The sequence below is a fragment of the Caloenas nicobarica genome, chromosome 2 (assembly GCF_036013445.1).
Source record: "Caloenas nicobarica isolate bCalNic1 chromosome 2, bCalNic1.hap1, whole genome shotgun sequence".
Taxonomy (NCBI): domain Eukaryota; kingdom Metazoa; phylum Chordata; class Aves; order Columbiformes; family Columbidae; genus Caloenas; species Caloenas nicobarica.
The window spans coordinates 51,876,178-51,893,694 of NC_088246.1; the positions used below are offsets into that span (position 1 = coordinate 51,876,178).

Below are 17,517 nucleotides of genomic sequence, written 5' to 3' on the forward strand. Positions count from 1 at the left end.
GCCTCGTAGAGACATGTGTGTCATGGTAAAATACCTCTTTGATTTTTAGTCTTTTTTTTTTTTAAATCTAAGAGGATAAAGAGGATACGAATTTGTTTTTATTAAAGCAAATCAAAAGCAAATTATCTAGATTTCATTTTGAATAATTTAGGAAGATTTAACCAGTGAATTTTGATGCCAGGGCTCAGAAGTGGTGCCAGGGCAACAGAAGTGGTGAAGAATGAATGAAAGAAGCCTCTTTGAATCTTAATGCTTTTTAAGATCCCAAAGAGGAAAGCTCATATATTTAGCAATCAATGCTAAGAAGTTTCAGAAAGCAAGGATTAGTTTCGTAGAAATATATGAAAATGAAACAGCCTCACGATCACTAGAGAAATGTAGTGAGTTTTTGCCTTGGAGACACAGAGAACCATTTAATTAAAAAGAAAAAAATAATGTAGTGGAAGAACTGCAGTCTTAAAAAAGTCTTTCTCACTGCTGAGAAGACGTGGCCCAAGTGCCAGCAGACAATATGGATTTTGAATGCTTTGATTTTTGTTATAATTTTTTTAAATGCAAAGATCTGTCTAGTTTTGGGTCTGATAATCATAATCTACTATATTGTATACCATTTTCAAGTCTTACCCACTTATCTGCAGAATGTACTTATTATTCCAACTCAAATGTATTAAGAAGCTCAGAAAACAGTTTTTAATTTATTTGTAATTTGTTAGTGACCCATTCAAAGTCAACATTGCTTTATTTGTCTTAAGCGATTGAAAGAGAGTATTACGAAATAGTGAGTAAGTTTTAAGACAGAATTGGAACATGGGATTGTAGCATAGGGGAAACAAGTAAATCCTGGTTGGCACGACACTATCTTCTCCTTTACAAAACAAGAACCCAAGACTACACCCTCTAACATGAGGCCAGGCTACAAAAAGGCAGAGACCTGCTACACTGGAGAAAGGACTGAAGAGTGATTAAATCCACTTGAAAGGTTACAATTATCAAGGATTTAGACTGCAGCTCAAGTAGAATAGCAGGTTAAAAGATGAGGATTGCTTCAGCAAAAAAGCCTGATTTTTTTTTTTAAGAGAAGCAAGTTGGACAGCATTCCAGGAAGAGGGTTTTTTCTACACTAGTACTTTTATAAAATTCCTTGCAAGAAACAGAATTTTTCGTAGGTGATATTCCAGTCTCTGGAAATGTCTTCTCATTTGCCCTTAAATAATTTTCCTTGATATGCATTTTAATGGGACATAGTATCTTTCACCCTTCTTACAGTTTTTGCTGCCAAACAGCAGCAAAATTTATGACAGCTTCTTAAAACTCTCTCCAGTTGGCTAGAAAGAGATAACTGAAAGAATGCAAACTAAATAACCTTGATTTACAGACCTCTGCTTCTTTTCAGCTTGTCTAGACAAGCACCCGGATTGTCCAGGCAGTTGTTTTAACCCTTACCATTGCTGAATACAGACCTGCTCATCTTCCAGGGAAATTTCATGTGGCTTTAGGATACGCAATAAAATACTAACACAACATTTGTGCTGTTGTGGTTGGCTATATGCCAATACCAAAAGCAATAGCACTGCTGCTACTGCTAAATTACTAAACCTATTTGCAGAGAAGGAGCTGCTCCAAGTTAATGCAGTGCCTACCTGAGCACCCCCCCCCAAAAAAAAAAATCCCTCCCCAAAGACAGAAAAAAAGCATCAGACTCACGTTCCATTGAAACAAAATTATCCCGTATATAATTCAAGACAGTTAGTGTTGCTCACTTGACACAAGATCACTTGTTAAAATGAAGTAATTATATTCTGAGTTGGTGTCTCACGGTTCAGGGCCAGGTGAAAATGTGCTTCTACGAGTGGAAGAGTTGCTCAAGACCACGTGCCGCATGCCTTTATACATAGCCTCAGGCATTTACATGTTGTAAGAGGAGTTTTTGCTAGGAAATATTGCCACAATTAAGATTGTTCACCCTAGTTTATAGTGCATTTTTATGAGTTCTGAAGGAAAGCAGTTTCTGGAAGCTCATGATGAGAAAATCACTTTGAAGTCCACAGGCTGTGTGTTTGTATCCTCTCATCATACCCTGTGCATGCAGTGCTGTCAGGTAAGGAATTATTATTAAGTCCACTTGATAGGACCCCAGAGCACCCAGATGAGCAGGATGATTTGTGCAAGGCCCCATAGGACATGCCTCATACAATTTGGAAACAAAGTTCGTTCTTTTTGTCAGCATGTTAACCATAAAATCACTTCTCTGCCTAGAATATGAGCATTTATTTATATGGACCTTAAAACATCCATAGTTGCCTTTCCTAGAGAAAACATCATTTACTCTGCTGTCCACAGTATTGTTACACTCCAAGTCTTACAGGTGAAGTGGAACACATTGTATATGTGAAGTTAAGCATTTATCGACATTCTAACCAACATCCAAGAAAGCATTAATATTAGCCCAGTTGCAGTACTACCACAGTTTACACTCCCAATTACTACAGGGAAGTCTCACTAGTACAGCTAAAATAGTTCCATGGAAAAGGCTTCCCAGTACCTACTCTCTTTCTCTGGTGTCCTGCTCCCTCTTCCAGCATCCCCAGCGGAGTCCGTCACTGACATATCAGCACCCCGGGCTCTTCCCTGGGAGGAGGGCGATGCCAGGGTGGAGGTCCTCTCCTCCTTGGTCTTGGGCACTGCCTGGTTTTAGTTTTATTAATATGTACTCTTTTAATGCAATCTGTGAATGTGAACTTGCTCTTCACTGGTTCTCGGTTTTTCAGTTATCTGTTCTTTCTTTGACATCTAAACTGATTTAACAAGATCACCCTCCTGTAATGACCGCTGTGGTTTGTGTTCATAGCCTGGCGCCTCTGGTACTATCCCATTTTTGATTTTTGTACCTGCTATTTTGTGCTAGGATGACAGATAACACAGTCACAAAAAAACCTAAAGCTAACCTAAACCCAACCTGACCACCAGTTAATTTCTATTACCACTAAAATAATGCAAAATCAGCTTAAGCCAATGTAAGCCAGACAAGTGCTGAGACCCTGCCCTGTTAAGCCGGTGCAAATTCTTCAGCCTTTCACTTGCAATGGCAAAAATGGTATTTACTTGGCTGCAGACAAAGTCCTGATTCTTAGGGAGGGCACTGCTCTAAGCAAAGCATTTTGTAATTTTTCTTTGCAAACATACGCGAACGTTACTTGTTATCTCTTATTTTCCTCTGACATTAAAAACTGTCACAAGCAGAACACTTATGTAAATTAATCACACATTGATACAGAGGCAGCATTTTCCTTGTTACTAAAATTATACAAAGATGGAACTTATAAGACCAAATTTATGCAAACTTTTTTTTTCTCCCATTACAGTAACTAACTGCATCGTTCCTCAGTGTTTAAATTTTTCCAAGCTACTGTTCACAATGATGCTAGTTTTTCTGATATTCTATTTATCTTTTCCTTTGAAACAAAAAATCTTCTGGGTCAGTCAGTGAGTATGAAACAAAAGCCCTAGTTTTTTTCCTTCATTTTTGTAACTAATTTTCTGTGTGACTGTGTATTCTGCAGAATATAAGACTTTATAAAACATTTTATGAGCTCTGGATGGCAACCTGTACGATGGTGCAATACTACTGCATATCATTGTATGTATTCTGTCAGTGCTTTTTTTCCTCTGGGATTTAATATATTTTGAAAGATCAGTTCTTTTGGCATAGCCTCAGCTAGGGAAAGCTTAAGATTAACTTAAAAGTATTGTATTATATATAGAATTATTATATATTAATGGAAATAAATTGAAAGATAAACATTTTAAATTATATACGAGTGTCCTCATCCTGAGATATAAAAAAGAATTTTTTTACCATGGGAACAATCAATCACTGGAACAACTGCCCCAGGGATGCAGTAGAGCCCCCGTGCTGGAGGTTTCCAACATGCGACTGGACAGGGTGCTAGATAATCTCATCTAGGCTCCCTTTCTGTCACGGACAGAGTGAAATGGATGCACTTCACTCGTAAGAGAGAAGCAGCCATAAAATTGATCGATATAAAACAGTGAGGTAACAAAGTTCAATGATAACTGTGACAGTGGTTTAACAAGATTTGATGGCAAGGTACACATGATTATTTTCTGCATAGGGGACAGGGTCAGACAGGATTGTCAGGAAGACCCTCCTTTTGAGTCACGAGGCTCAGAAAGGACCTTCTTGCTTTCTAAACTTCTTCTCAGGCTGGGGTCTAGGTGCAGCTGGATCCAGTCCTAGGCCTAGACTTGGGTTTATGTCTAAAGGATTATATATGTGCAATCAATCTTTTATATCGCTCAGCTAAGATTTCAAATTTTAGCATGCTGTTAGTCACTTACTGAGGATCTGTTGCAGCAAGGAGTCTCTCGACCTTGAGGAGTAACCTTGAGAGGTGTCCCTACTCAAGGGGAGATCCTGGCATGCAGCCCGCTGCCGTGCAGGAGAGCCCAAAGGGCTGTCCACTGTTTATGGAGCAAGATGATTGACTCATATTTGCATACCAACTGCAGATGTTAGTTTCTTCCAAACTGGGCTTTAGTCGGACATTGACCAGCGCTGTGGTTAGGTGGGCTCATTGCCATAAATTAGCCCTTGGCTATTGTGTTGTTATCTGTCTCCCCCAAATCCACTTAGAGAGGGATGCAGCCATCATGGCCAGACACATCCATCACCACTGCCACTGGTGGTTATCGCTTGAGCAGGGCTATAGGACAAGGTCAGGTCAGGGATGGGGACAGGAGCACACCACCACACTTTCCAGCCAAAAGTTGGACCAAATGATCTTTGGAGGCCCCGTCCAACCTGGACTCTTCTATGGTTCTGTGATTATTGCACGACTGGACTGCAGGGAAAAATAATTGCTTTCTAATATTTTCTTTGGCAATAAATACTGGGAGTGGTTTAACCTAATTTTAATGTGATTACTAGAGGATGAAAAAGCCCCATTTTGATTTTGCTCTGTAACTTAAATACCTTACAAGAATAGAGAAGATACATATGCTCAAGTTTCGATACGTTAGCCTTTCCTTTAGTAATGAACTAGTTCTTGAGAGATATCTCAGTCTTGGGCCAAAAGCTCTCTAATAACCTCCATATTCCTGAACCTTCTAAGGTGAAATAAATGAAAAGAAAAAAAAACAAAAAAAGCTTAATTTCCAGAAAGAAATGCAACAGAGGATAAACCATACTCTCTCACCTCAAGTCAGTGCTCTGCATGCTCTAAAATTTAGAAGTCACTTTTTATTAAATATGTAAGTATTCAGTTACTGGGCAGCATTTGGGGATTTTTACCACCACTGTTCTCAGGGTATTTAATTTCTCTTCAATGGATATCAAGAGCAGCAAAAGCACTGTCAGCTGAGAACACATGCAGGGTTTTGGATGCACTGGGGTTTGCAGCGCTGTGGCAACTACACCTACATCAGTAATTGAATAAAAATGACCTGGGGTTTGTGTGTGGTTTACCCTCTTACTGTGCTGTAATTAGGAAAGGTGAAGAGAGAGGAAGGAGGAGGAAATCGTAAGAGGTGAAAAGAGGCTTTTATGTTAGTGGAGGGCAAATGGGCTGCTGAAGCTCTTCCAAATTTTCACTTCTGAGTTTCACTTCCATGGAGAGACCTTGTTCCCAATGACGATAAAGTCTAAAGCAAATAGCTACATGTCCAACCAGGGGAAGAGACCCCATGCTGCAACACATGGCTGTTGTTCAGAGGAACCACCTAACCAGAAAAGCACGGTGACCTGCAGAATTTTGTAAAATTTGCATCATATTCTGCAGAAACTTCTTGGGCTTTTAGATAATAGTATCTGCAGTACGTAACTCTGAATTTGTTGCCTGCTTGTGCTATGGTTAAATTGGTTTGTAAGCCTGTAAGACTTAAAAGTGCTGTGGAGAAGTTGGTGAGACATTTGGAAAACGAGTATTCAGACATCAATTAAAGAGATCCCCGCCACTTTTGAAGGTAATCAGAGTATATTGCAGCTATATTCTTCAATTAGTATGACATAAATGTGTAAACAAGATGTGCCTTTTTGCAGGATATGGAATGGAATGAACACAAAAGCAACCTCTTTTTCACCACTTTCTTTCTTAACTTAACACAGTGGACATTTAGTGCAGGGGATGTATGTGAGGGAGAAGGATGGATATAGTGCATGGTAAGGAATAAGTGATTCAGGAAGCAAAACCTCCAGCGACTCCAGAACCAGGCAAAGGTCTAGATACTGACTGAACAAGCAGTCCTGCAGCTGGAGGAAATGTCCTGCATGGGTGGAACAGACCCAGGGGTGTGATGGCTGTACGCTCAGTTCTGTACAGGAGTGGCCATGCCAGCTATCCTGTACCCCTGGGTTGGAGGGGATCCTGCTGGCTTTGTTGGAAGTCCTGGAGGATGGGTGGCAGAAAGTGTCCTTTTCAGTAGTCACTGTCATTAGCTGGTTTTGGAAGGCTGAATCACATAAAGGGAGAAGAAGAATTTGGTAAAGCCGTTTGCTCCTCTGCACACATGGTGGCGGTGCCCACTATTGGCAGTAAAAACAAATACCTTCTGCTTAAAACTTGGCGTGTCCTCATTACAAAAACAAACACAGAAATTCCTGACAATGTCTTCAGGTGTGCAGCGAGGAGTGTGCTGGTGCTGAGACCTGGATGAGAACATCCTGTGCAGGTTCTTGACTGGTTTCCTGATGCACAAGTATCTCCCGGCCTTTGGGCATCTCTCCTAGGAGCATTCCTCTTCCTTTCTATCACTGAGGCTGTCACCTCTGTTTCTCTTGAAATAAAGCTCAATGCTACTCTCTCATCCTAAAATCCCACCCAGTTCTTGGTGTTGTAGATGGACGTATTCTTTGCTGATTCAGGCTTCACCTTCATGCTCCAAAGCAGGCAGTGGCTCTCTGCTGCTGTTATTTTTGTGGTTGGTTTCACATGGTCTTAGCTATCTTGGGGCTTTTGTCATTCCCATATCACACCATCTATAGGTCGCTGCACTCCATTAGATGGCATGGAAGCACAGGGGCGTAGATCTGAACTCATTGGCTTGAAATTACCCAAAGTAGAACTGGGGTAAATGTGTGGATTTACTTCAAAACAAAAGAGTACAAAAGTATGCATCTTTGTTTTATTATTATTACAGGTTTCTCCCAGGATGACTCACCTCTGATGACAAGCCCTGTGTTTTTGTTTGTTCTGTTGCTGCTGGCTGTTGGTTGCCCTTTCTCCGGATTCCTTTGGGCACTGCTGGTGGGGAGACTCACTGGACTGTGAGTCCTGTACCATTGAGCCCCAAGGTGTGCCTTTCCTCCAACCTTCATTTACTCTGTTCTCCACCTTTCTCTTTTCTCTTCTCTGCCCCGACTTCCTCTTGTTGAGCTGTTTTGCCTCCAAAACAAATAGATTGAGATGAGAGGTGTGGGAGAATGTTTCTTTACCCTGGTCACACCTATTGCTCTTCCTACCCGTTCTTCATCACTTGCTTGGTTCAGTTTCTGCCTCTCTTAAGACCATTTGAACTGCTCTTGTGGGAGTGACTACACTTCATGTAAACAGTCTTGAACTGGCTCGGTTATTCCACATTGTTTAGCAAACATAAAAGGAGATAGTAAAGGAAGAAAACTATTTGTGTGGTACTAAATGAGTTTTATGCTACTGCAGCTTTAATGCTGGTATCAAGAGCCAGATTAAAGTCTAGCTGAGGGACATCCTTAGAGCAGGCCTTGTGGTGTAAAAGATCGTATTTTTTTCCTAAGAAGTTATATGGTTCTTGCTGTCACAGGACTCCAGTCCCAGCTCAGGACACAACTGTTTTAAGTGTATAAAGAATAATGGCTGTGGGCTGCACTGGTGGAAAGCACAGGAGGAACAAAACCCCTTGTTTTGCAAAGAGCACGAAAGATTGTGTGTGGATTGCTGACAACTGCTTCTACAATGATACAGACCTTTTCTTGGAGGGCTATAAAATGCCTTCATAGACGGTCAGATGGTTTACAAGTATACTAGCATATACGATGCTGACACAGGCAAGGTTAAGCAGTCAGGCTTTAAGGAAAAGGAGTAACAGGAAAGGATAATAGGCAAGATACATTAGACGAGAGAGATGTGAAGGCATTTTTTCAGCATTAAGGCAACTAGAAGCAAAATGATAAAATAGGCATGTATTTGCCATTATTTGTGTTGCACTATCCTTTACTTATTATGCGCTTATGATTCCACTTAAAATTCTTTTAAAGCTATTATTGTGAAGTACCTGCTTTCTCTGGGACAGGTTTCATGAACTCAGAAATAGACTAGGGTAAACACAAGCTCATCGCTAGCATTACTACGTCAATTTGGAGATATGCTTCTAAAGTTAGCAAACATCCTGAAATAAGCATCCTGATGGAAGCTGCAGCTTGGCTATCTCCACGAAACCACACCTACGACCACAACTATTTGCCCTCATTGCTGTAATAATAGCTGGAGGCATCATTTATGGCTGTTGTATTTTTGTTGACTAACTCTCTCACACAGGGCAGTTATACCAGGAAAAACATGTATTTCTGCATATGGTGTCAGGGAGCAGCAAGGGCCAACAGCTCCCCAAGGGACGGAGAGACAAAGGGATCCCCAAGGGACCCGCTGGGCAGGGTCTTCCCCAGGCAGGTTCCATCCCACTGCCCTGAGTGAGGGAGCTGGGCAGACTGGGGGGCAGCTGGGCACAGCCCCCTGCCCAGGGCATTGGGCAGCTCCATGGGGATGGGGATGAGCTGAGGCCAGGCTGGGATGTCAGCTTACAGGCAGGGGTCAGGATCAGGTCCAGTGAGGGGAACCAGGGTCAAACACGGCCCCATGATCACCAGGTCCACAGGCAGGAGCTGGGGGGGTGACGCAGGTGAAGCTGTTAAAGGCCCTTAAGGCTGATTGATGTCCCGAGGGCCCTGAAGCATGTTGTAGTTTGTTGATTTACCAGTTCAGGTTCTGTCAGTGTCAGGTGCATGTTGCCACTACAATAGAGGCAACGCCTTCAGTTGGAAGCTGAATCTGCATCCCACCAGATGCAGGTCTCTCACCTTGAATACTGTGTACAGTTTTTGGCCCCTCATCATAAGAAAGACATTGAGGAACTAGTGAGAGTTCAGAGAAGGGCAATGAAGCTGGTGAGGGGCCTGGAGCACAAGTCTGATGAGGAGCGGCTGAGGAACTGGGTCTGTTCAGCCTGGAGAAAAGGAGGCTGAGGGGAGACCTGATCGCTGTCTGCAACTACCTGAAAGGAGGTTGTAGTGTGGAGGGGGTTGGTCTCTTCTCCCAAGCAGCAAGTGATAGAACAAGAGGAAATGGCCTCAAGTTGCACCAGGGGAGGTTTAGATTGGATATTAGGAAAAACTTCTTCACAGGAAGGGTTGTCAGGCATTGGAACAGGCTGCCCAGGAAAGTGGTGGAGTCACCATCCCTGGAGGTGTTTAAAAGGCATATAGATGAGGTTCTTAGGCACACGGTTTAGTGCTAGAGTTAGGTTATGGTTGGACTCAATGATCCTGAGGGTCTCTTCCAACTGAAATGATTCTATGATTCTACGATTCTATGCAGTAAGACCTGTCCCGGGCTCAGCGCTGTGCTCTTAGGAGCCGGGGCTGCTCAGGAAAGCACGAGTTTTTGGTGGAGTAGCTCCCTCAAGCTCAGCATGGCTGAAGGCTTGTTACACGCTCTGTAACTCTCTTTCCTGGATGTGTTACAAAGGGTGGTCTTCCCCTCAAAGTGGGGTTTTCGCATCATTGAAAAAGGAGAAGAGCTAGAAAGCACAATTTCTAGCATCAGCTTTATGCCAAGGCCCATCCCTTCCGTGCAATGGATACACCTCCATCATGAGCTCCAAAGTGCAGGTTCACGTCTGTAGTGACAAGGCAGTGGCTGGATCTGTTACTCGCTTTCCTATCGAAAAGAAACGTTTTCCCTTGGAAATGTTCCTACCACAACGCTTGTACTCTACAGTTGTGACAGAAGGGGTGTAGGAGCTAGGTAGAAGGGGCTTTAGACATCATTTTATGCTATTTTGCTGGACTTTATGAGCATGTCCTCCCAGCGCTGATGCCCCCATATCAGCCAGCACGTCTGACTGCTTACCTGAGTGCCTGGGTGCACCTCCCCTGGTGGGTCCAGCCTTTCCAGTTTCTGTTCCTTCTCCTCTCTCATAGAACGGGGAAATGCAATAATTTGCAGAGTCGGTAATTCACTGGCAATGTGTGTGCGTGGCAGGGGCGCAGCTTTGGGAAGTATTTTGCCCTTCACGAGAAGGAAACGCCCCGCTGCACACCAGCTTCAGGCTCGCAAGCTGCCAAGTGTCATTTTTACTGCTGAGTTAAACAAACAAACAAAAAGTTCCGTGTGTCATGACGGGTTTGACAAACAGAGGCATGGCTTGCAAACGGATTGCTGGTTGTGCCAGTGTTCGGGTCAGAGTTTCTTCCAAGCCAGAAAGTAGCATTTTCCATTTTCTGTATCAGAACTGAGGTGGGTTTAGTCCTTCGTGTCTCTGCACTGAAGTGAAACACCCCTAAATAACAAGGATAAGGTTGGTTACAATGATAAGAAGGTTACATTAAATGCCAGATACATTAGTCTCCATCAGCCACTCATTCCTCTCAACATTTATATTCTGTTGATTCACACGAGCACTTTTGCCTGAATAAGAACTGCAAAATCCCACCCATGAACTTTCATTTCTTTAAGTCACTTATCGAACAAGATTACAATGGGGAGCATGCAGTTTTCCCAACTCGTACTGATGCAACTCCAAAATATCAATGGTGGCTGTACTTCTGCCTGCCTTTTTTTTTTTTTTGTTTAAGTGGCTTCACCCCATTATTTTGATGCACTTCATGTGGAGCGAAGTGATAAACACCTCCATGCTAAGGCATTACTTTGTTTCTCCAGTACCTAAATGCAGGCTAAGTTATGTGAAAACTCAGCGAAGAAGATGGATGATTAGCAGAAATTCATTTTTACATGAGAAAGATGTGCAGACAGTGATATTTGGTGACGGAACAACACGATTAAAAATGTGGTACACAGAAAAGTGAATTATTGTACCATCTCTTGTCAAGTACTGATCCTTGGCTTACTGATCCACATTTCCCAGCGTGGAAAGACAATGGGAAATGATGAATTGGGAAACAATCACGGCAGGAGACGCCTTTGCTCGCTGGGGTTTCCTTACACCGCGGAAGAACAAACCAGCGGCTCCTTCCTCTGGGCAGGGGTTGTCTTGAGAAACCACCGGTGACAGTCATGCGCCTCGGGATGATGGAGTGACCGAGGCAGGGACGGACGCTGGTTTTTCCACGTATGCTGAAGACACCGCTACGTCATTTTTCAAAAAAAAATTGGCGTTTACACTCCTGGCTGAGGCCTGGGGGGGGGGGGACGGACATAAAGCCATCTTGCAGGTTTCTCAACGTCCTGTTAGGAAATGGTTGCCCGGTAACACACAACAGCACCCCACCTCCCCCCGCCCCCCCGCCTCGCCCCGGGACCTGGCGCGGAGGGGAGGTGACACCCCCCCCCCGCCCCGACATCCCCTCCCCGGGGGCGGGGCAGTCTCGGTTTCGATTCCCCGCGCTCGCCCCTTACACCCGAGGTGATGACGCGGGGGGCGGAGCGGGCCGCGGGGTGCCCGTGTTTATGGGCGGCAGCAGGCGCGGGGGCCGGGGAGCTCGGTGCACGGCGGTGGCGGGGGCCGCCAGGTAGGTGCACCCCGCTCGGGGTATGTGCGTGGAGAAGCGGCGGCGGCATCGGCCGCCCTGCGCCTGCCCGGCGGCACCGCAAAGCCGTCGTGTCTGCGGCCGCTCCGTGTGGGGTTTTTTAGGGGGGGTGCGCCTGATGAAGCCGCGGTCGGGGTGCATGTCCGCCGCGGCGGGAGCTGCCCGCGCTGCCTGCTCCGTAGGGTCTTGCTTTGCGAGCATTGCGCGGTTCTGCTTTGCACGAATTGCGCCGTTCTGCCTTGCGAGCATTGCGCGGTTCTGCCTTTGCGTGCGTTGCGCGGTTCGTCGTGCACTGCGCGGCTCTGCCTGCACAGCAATAGGAGCTGTTGTCCCAGGCGGGTGGTGGGAGTGGGTTCCCACCTTGGTGGAGCTGGCGTGAACTTCCCGTGTACTTAAGCGGGAGGTTCCCGCAGATCAGGAAGTTGTGTGTGGGGGGAAAGGGGTCGCGCTTCGCGGGTGCGGGATTTAGCGTGGGGGGTGTCCGACAGCGAGTGTGGCCGGGCTGGTTGGGAAACCTGCCAGGGAAAGTGGGGGGTGGCTGGAGGAAAAGAAGGGAAGAGCGCATTCCTGCCCCTGCCAGGCATCGGGGAGTGTGTGCCGGCCTGGTACAGCTTGCGCGGAGGAGCTGGGGGAGATGGGGTGATGGATCCGTGCTTGAAAAGAAGAAAGAAAACTCCTTTGGCACAGCCTGGAGCTAAGCATTGTCTTCAGTGGTTTTGGATCCTTTCCCTGAAAAGCAAAACTGCTGTACAAGGTCGTGGAGTGGTCACTTAACAAAACAGACTTTTTGTTTGAAAAGGAGTTCAGGCACAGTGTGCACTTCAGAAGAAAAAAAGCAAAAGGATCTCTCATCAGTCTTCCTATTTTTCCCCAATTTACAGAAAATGAACTTCAGGTTGCTAGAATGGGCTTATTGCAAATGGGAAGAAGCTTTGTTTTCTCATGAAAACATGCAAAAGGGAGTGTTTCCTACCAGTGTTTTTGCCATCATGCAGTTAAACTTGTCAAGTGTTGGCTGTGAACTGGGCACAAGCTTGAAAACCTTGCTGTTGGAGGAATCTTGTTGTCTTGTTTTTCCCATTTCAGTTGCGATATCATCTTGAGCTAATTTATACCAAGGAAATATGAGGCTGTTTGTTGCCATTGCTTTCGTAGCGGGTCAGCTCTGTTTGATGACAGGAACATTGCTAGGCTGAGCAAACAATTGCAGCAGTGTAAACACCTCCCACTTGGACTGAGTTGGGTCTTGTATGGCTGGGCTAGACTAGGAATTTCAAGGTTGTTGTTGTTTCAGAGAATAGGAAGCAGGGTTAACTTTTTCCACTATTTTGTGAGTTGGTGTTTTGTTTTGTTTTGTAAGACAGTAGTGACACAGTTTAGGTAGCATGTTGAACATGTTTTTGCATTGCTTTTTCTGTATGTAAAATGGGAGATGATGCAAGTCCTTTTCTCATTTACTGTTCATCATATGTATGTATACACAGAGTTTTTCTTTAAAATGCAACTCCACACTTGGCTCAACCATATGTTCTCTTAGGTATAACTTGTTATTGGTAGGTTATAAAGAGGGGAGAATCATTTGAAACTGAAAGCAAAAAAGCCTGTTTCATTTCACTTAGCAAAACAAGGTGTGTTGGTGAAAAGGCCAAACCTGTCACTGGTGCAAGCTGTGAAGCAGTCTTCAACAAAAGAATAACCAGGTGATCCTTCCAACCTGGTAATCCATGATTCTATGGAAAGGTAGTCCACATGTACTCGGTGTGAGTTCAGCTTGGAAGAAAAGGAGGAAAGATGTTCCGAGATGCCACCTTAAATCCACGATGATATGTTATGGCCTTGTGTGAGGCCTTGTGTGGAATATAGTGTCCAGTTCTGGGCCCCTCAGTTCAAGAAGGACAGGGAACTGCTGGAGAGAGTCCAGTGCAGGGCAACGAAGATAATGAAGGGAGTGGAGCATCTCCCTTGTGAGGAAAGGCTGAGGGAGCTGGGTCTTTTTAGTTTGGAGGAGACCGAGGGCTGACCTCATTAATGTTTATAAATATGTAAAGGGTGAGTGTCAGGAGAATGGAGCCAGGCTCTTCTCGGTGACAACCAATCATAAGACAAGGGGCAATGGGTACAAACTGGAACACAGGAGGTTCCACTTAAATATGAGAAGAAACTTCTTCTCAGTGAGGGTGACAGAGCACTGGAACAGGCTGCCCAGGGGGGTTGTGGAGTCTCCTTCTCTGGAGACATTCAAAACCGACCTGGACACCTTCCTGTGTAACCTCATCTGGGTGTTCCTGCTCCGGCGGGGGGATTGGACTGGATGATCTTTTGACATCCCTTCCAATCCCTAGCTTTCCGTGATTCTACAACATTTGTCACCAAATTAATCAGCAATGTGTTGGGGTCCTGCCTGTAAACAGAGAGCACTGTGATTTCTTGTCTTTCAGTAGTGTTATTTTTCTTTGCAAGTTTTCTAGAGGGCTTCCCAAAATGGAGTGTAATTTCAGTGATGTGAAGATACCTTATAGACATCCTGAGTGGTCTGTAGGAGCCAGTCAATCAGGTTTCAGTCGCCGTATTCATTGATGTAAAATTCTGGTTTCACAGGGTGTGCTCATGGCGTAAAGCTGGTAGAGAACTGGTGTCCAGGGGTCTGTGCACCCATCTCATTTCATGGAAAATGTTGCCTTGTTCTTGGTGACGTGCTTTTGATTTCTGTTTCCTTGCTATGTTGCTTCCTGGTCTAGAACCTTTCCTGTGTGCATGTCAACCACAAGTCCCTACTCTAGAGGATTTAATTGTAGCATTTTAGTAGTGTCCTTGTCCTGAGGTTTTGCTTGGGTGAGTTGGCAGGGTTGGCCCAGTACTTCTGGCAAGGTTTAAGTCCTGTTTCTGTGGTCTTGTTTGCTGGTCATGCATCTGAAGAGGAACTGAGCTTGCTAAGCGGTGTGAGGTGTGTGAGTTTGTATGGCTAGATGCAGTTGTCAGTTGGCTGGGCTTAGATATAAGTAATTGTGCTGGTTTTGCAAAGATTGAGTTAATTTTCTTAAGAGTAGTTAGAATCTTTTCAGTAGCTAGCACAGTCTCTTGCTTTGGATTTAGTATGAGAATAATGTGATAACACACTGAACTTCCCATGCCTTTGCCTGAGACAGAATTAATCTTTTCCTTTCCAGTAGCTAGGCTGTGTTTTGGCGTTGGTATGAAAAAATAATGTAAGGACTCGCTAGTGTTTTGGCTATTGCCAAGGGACCAAAGGCTTTTTCAACTCTCCACCTGCAGGTGCACATAGAAGCTGGGAGGGGGAACAGACAGGACAGTGCCTGAATTGATATCCAAGCTGGCCAGTGAGATATTCCCTACCATTGGTGTCATGCTCTGTATGTAACTGGAGCTGGCTTTTCTGGCTTGCTGTCTTTCTGGGATTTGCTCTTTGAGACCAGGGCACTTTTCTTCCGGGACCAGCAGTTTGGTGTGATCATGTTTGAGTGCAAACTGCTGTCCAGGTCTCCGCTTTTCCGGGATCAGCTGTATGGGATCAGTGTTCACAAATCATTGCTCAGGGATGGGCAGGGTATCACCAAGTGGTGAGCAATTGTGTTGTGCATCACTTATTTTGTATCTATTATTATCTCTTCCTTTGATGTCTTATTAAACTGTTTGTCTCTCAACCCATGGCTTTCTTCCTTCCCTTTCAGTTCTCACCCCCATCCCATTTGGGGGTGGGGTGTGAGAGAGCAGCTGTGTGGTCCTAGTTGCTGACTGAGGTTAAACCATGACAACTCCTGAAATAAGTACATATTTTCTGCTTTTCACTGTCAGGGTTATGCTTATATGCATTCAAAGGAGGCTGTTGTTGTCAATAAAGCAAATAAAACTGGCTAACAGGCAAAGCATTGCCTCTTCAAGTTGTGGCCTGCTAGAGCCTTCTCATCCTGTATTTTTCCTCTTTTCTTCTTGGTCCTTCCCTGACATTCAAACACATCTATACCAGGACATATGGAACATGTCATTTGGAAGATTTATATGCAGTGTCCTTTTGCTGGTTGACTGCAGGACTGCCTGGATGGATGGTACCAGTGGTGGGCATGTGGGTGGAAGATTCCCTCTGATGTAGCAGGTTGGAGTGACACGACAATACATTCTCAGTGGCACCATGCTCTCTGCGCCACTGTGCATTTGTTGTGCAAAAGCTAATGAGAGGCCAGAGATTGATAAGAAAACATGAATTATTCGAATGCTGATGAAATATCTTTAGTTGTCACTCAACCACAGTTTAGATGCATTGTTGGGCTTTTTTTGTCCCTGCCTTTTGCCAGTTAGTAATGTCTGCCTGTTAGGTTAAGGGGGAAGAAAGCTTATTTATTACTCTGCTTAATAGGAATGAGGAATGCACAGTCTTTAGCAGACAGAATACTTGGAAGTAGGAGGATGCTCTTTTTTCACCACTGTTTTAATTCAGATTCAGAGTTCCTAGATTGCTACACTCCATTTGTTGTTTGCATTATGGAAAGCTACTGTGCTTCAAGAATAAAAACATTATTATACTACCAAGTAATGCCATAGGGATGGAATCTCAAAGCTTAACTTTCGATATCAAGAATAATTAAAAGCATGACTGTATAGGCCTTCCACTTTGTGAATAAGCAGTGTCACACAGTTTCTCTTTTAAAATGTGTAAAGCAGATGCAGACAGAAAAACCAGCTGCTTGAGGTCACTCTCAGATTTATAAAGTTTTTAATATTGCCAGCTTCAGATGCTCAGAAAGCATGAGCTGGCCTCTTGAGGCAGATAGCTGGTATAAGGAACACAGCAGTTTTCAAGAATGACAAATGGGTTTTCTGGGCAGTCTCGTGTTTTCAGGCTCATCTGCTGAAGTGAGAGGAATCAAAACTTAGCCTTTTAAACCCCCAAAACTGCTCAGCTTCTCAGGACAGTCTGACTGAAGCAGTTCAGTAGGACACTGACCATCACAATAACATAAGGGTTGGCAACATGTGAAGTTAATGGGAATTTTGCCCACTGGCAACAGTATGGGTTGGAACCGATTCTTTGTGACTTAACTGTATAATCTTTTGATTTAATACAGAGAGATCTGGACCGGCTGGATCATTGGGCTGAGGCCAATTGTATGATATTTAACAAGGCCAACTGCCGGGTCCTGCACTTGGATCACAACAACCCCAGGCAGCTCTACAGGCTCGGGGAAGAGTGCCTGGAAAGCCACTTGGCAGAGAGGGCTCTGGGGGTGTTGATTGACAGGTGGCTGAATATGAGCCAGCAGTGTGGCCAGGTGGCCAAAAAGGCCAACAGCATCCTGGCTTGTATCAGGAAGAGTGTGGCCAGCAGGACTAGAGAAGTTGTTGTGCCACTGTGCTCAGCACTGGTGAGGCCCCACTTTGAATACTGTGTTCAGTTTTGGGCCTCTTATCGTAGGAAGGGCATTGAGGTACCAGAGAGAGTGCAGAGGAGGGTGACGAAGCTGGTGAGGGACGTGGAACACAAGTCTAATGAAGAGCTGGTGGGGGAACTGGGGCTGTTTAGCCTGGAGAAAAGGAGGCTGAGGGGAGACCTTATCCCTCTCTACAACTACCTGAAAAGAGGTTGTAGCATGGAGGGTGTTGGTCTCTTCTCCCAAGTAGCAAGTGATAGGACAAGAGGAAATGGCCTCAAGTTGCACCAGGGGAGGTTTAGATTGGATACTAGGAAAAACTTCTTCACGGAAAAGGTTGTCAAGCATTGAAACAGGCTGCCCAGGGAAGTGGTGGAG

General features: G+C 44.7%; 1 protein-coding gene across 1 annotated transcript in view; it reads left to right on the plus strand.

Moving 5' to 3' along the window:
- The first annotated feature begins 11,686 nt into the window (after positions 1–11,686).
- The window catches only part of TRANK1 (tetratricopeptide repeat and ankyrin repeat containing 1), a 54,994-nt gene continuing 49,163 nt past the window's right edge, over positions 11,687–17,517 (plus strand). The window contains exon 1 of the mRNA XM_065629131.1: positions 11,687–11,737. The gene's annotated coding sequence lies outside the window, so the exon portion shown is untranslated. The remainder of the gene's footprint in view (positions 11,738–17,517) is intronic.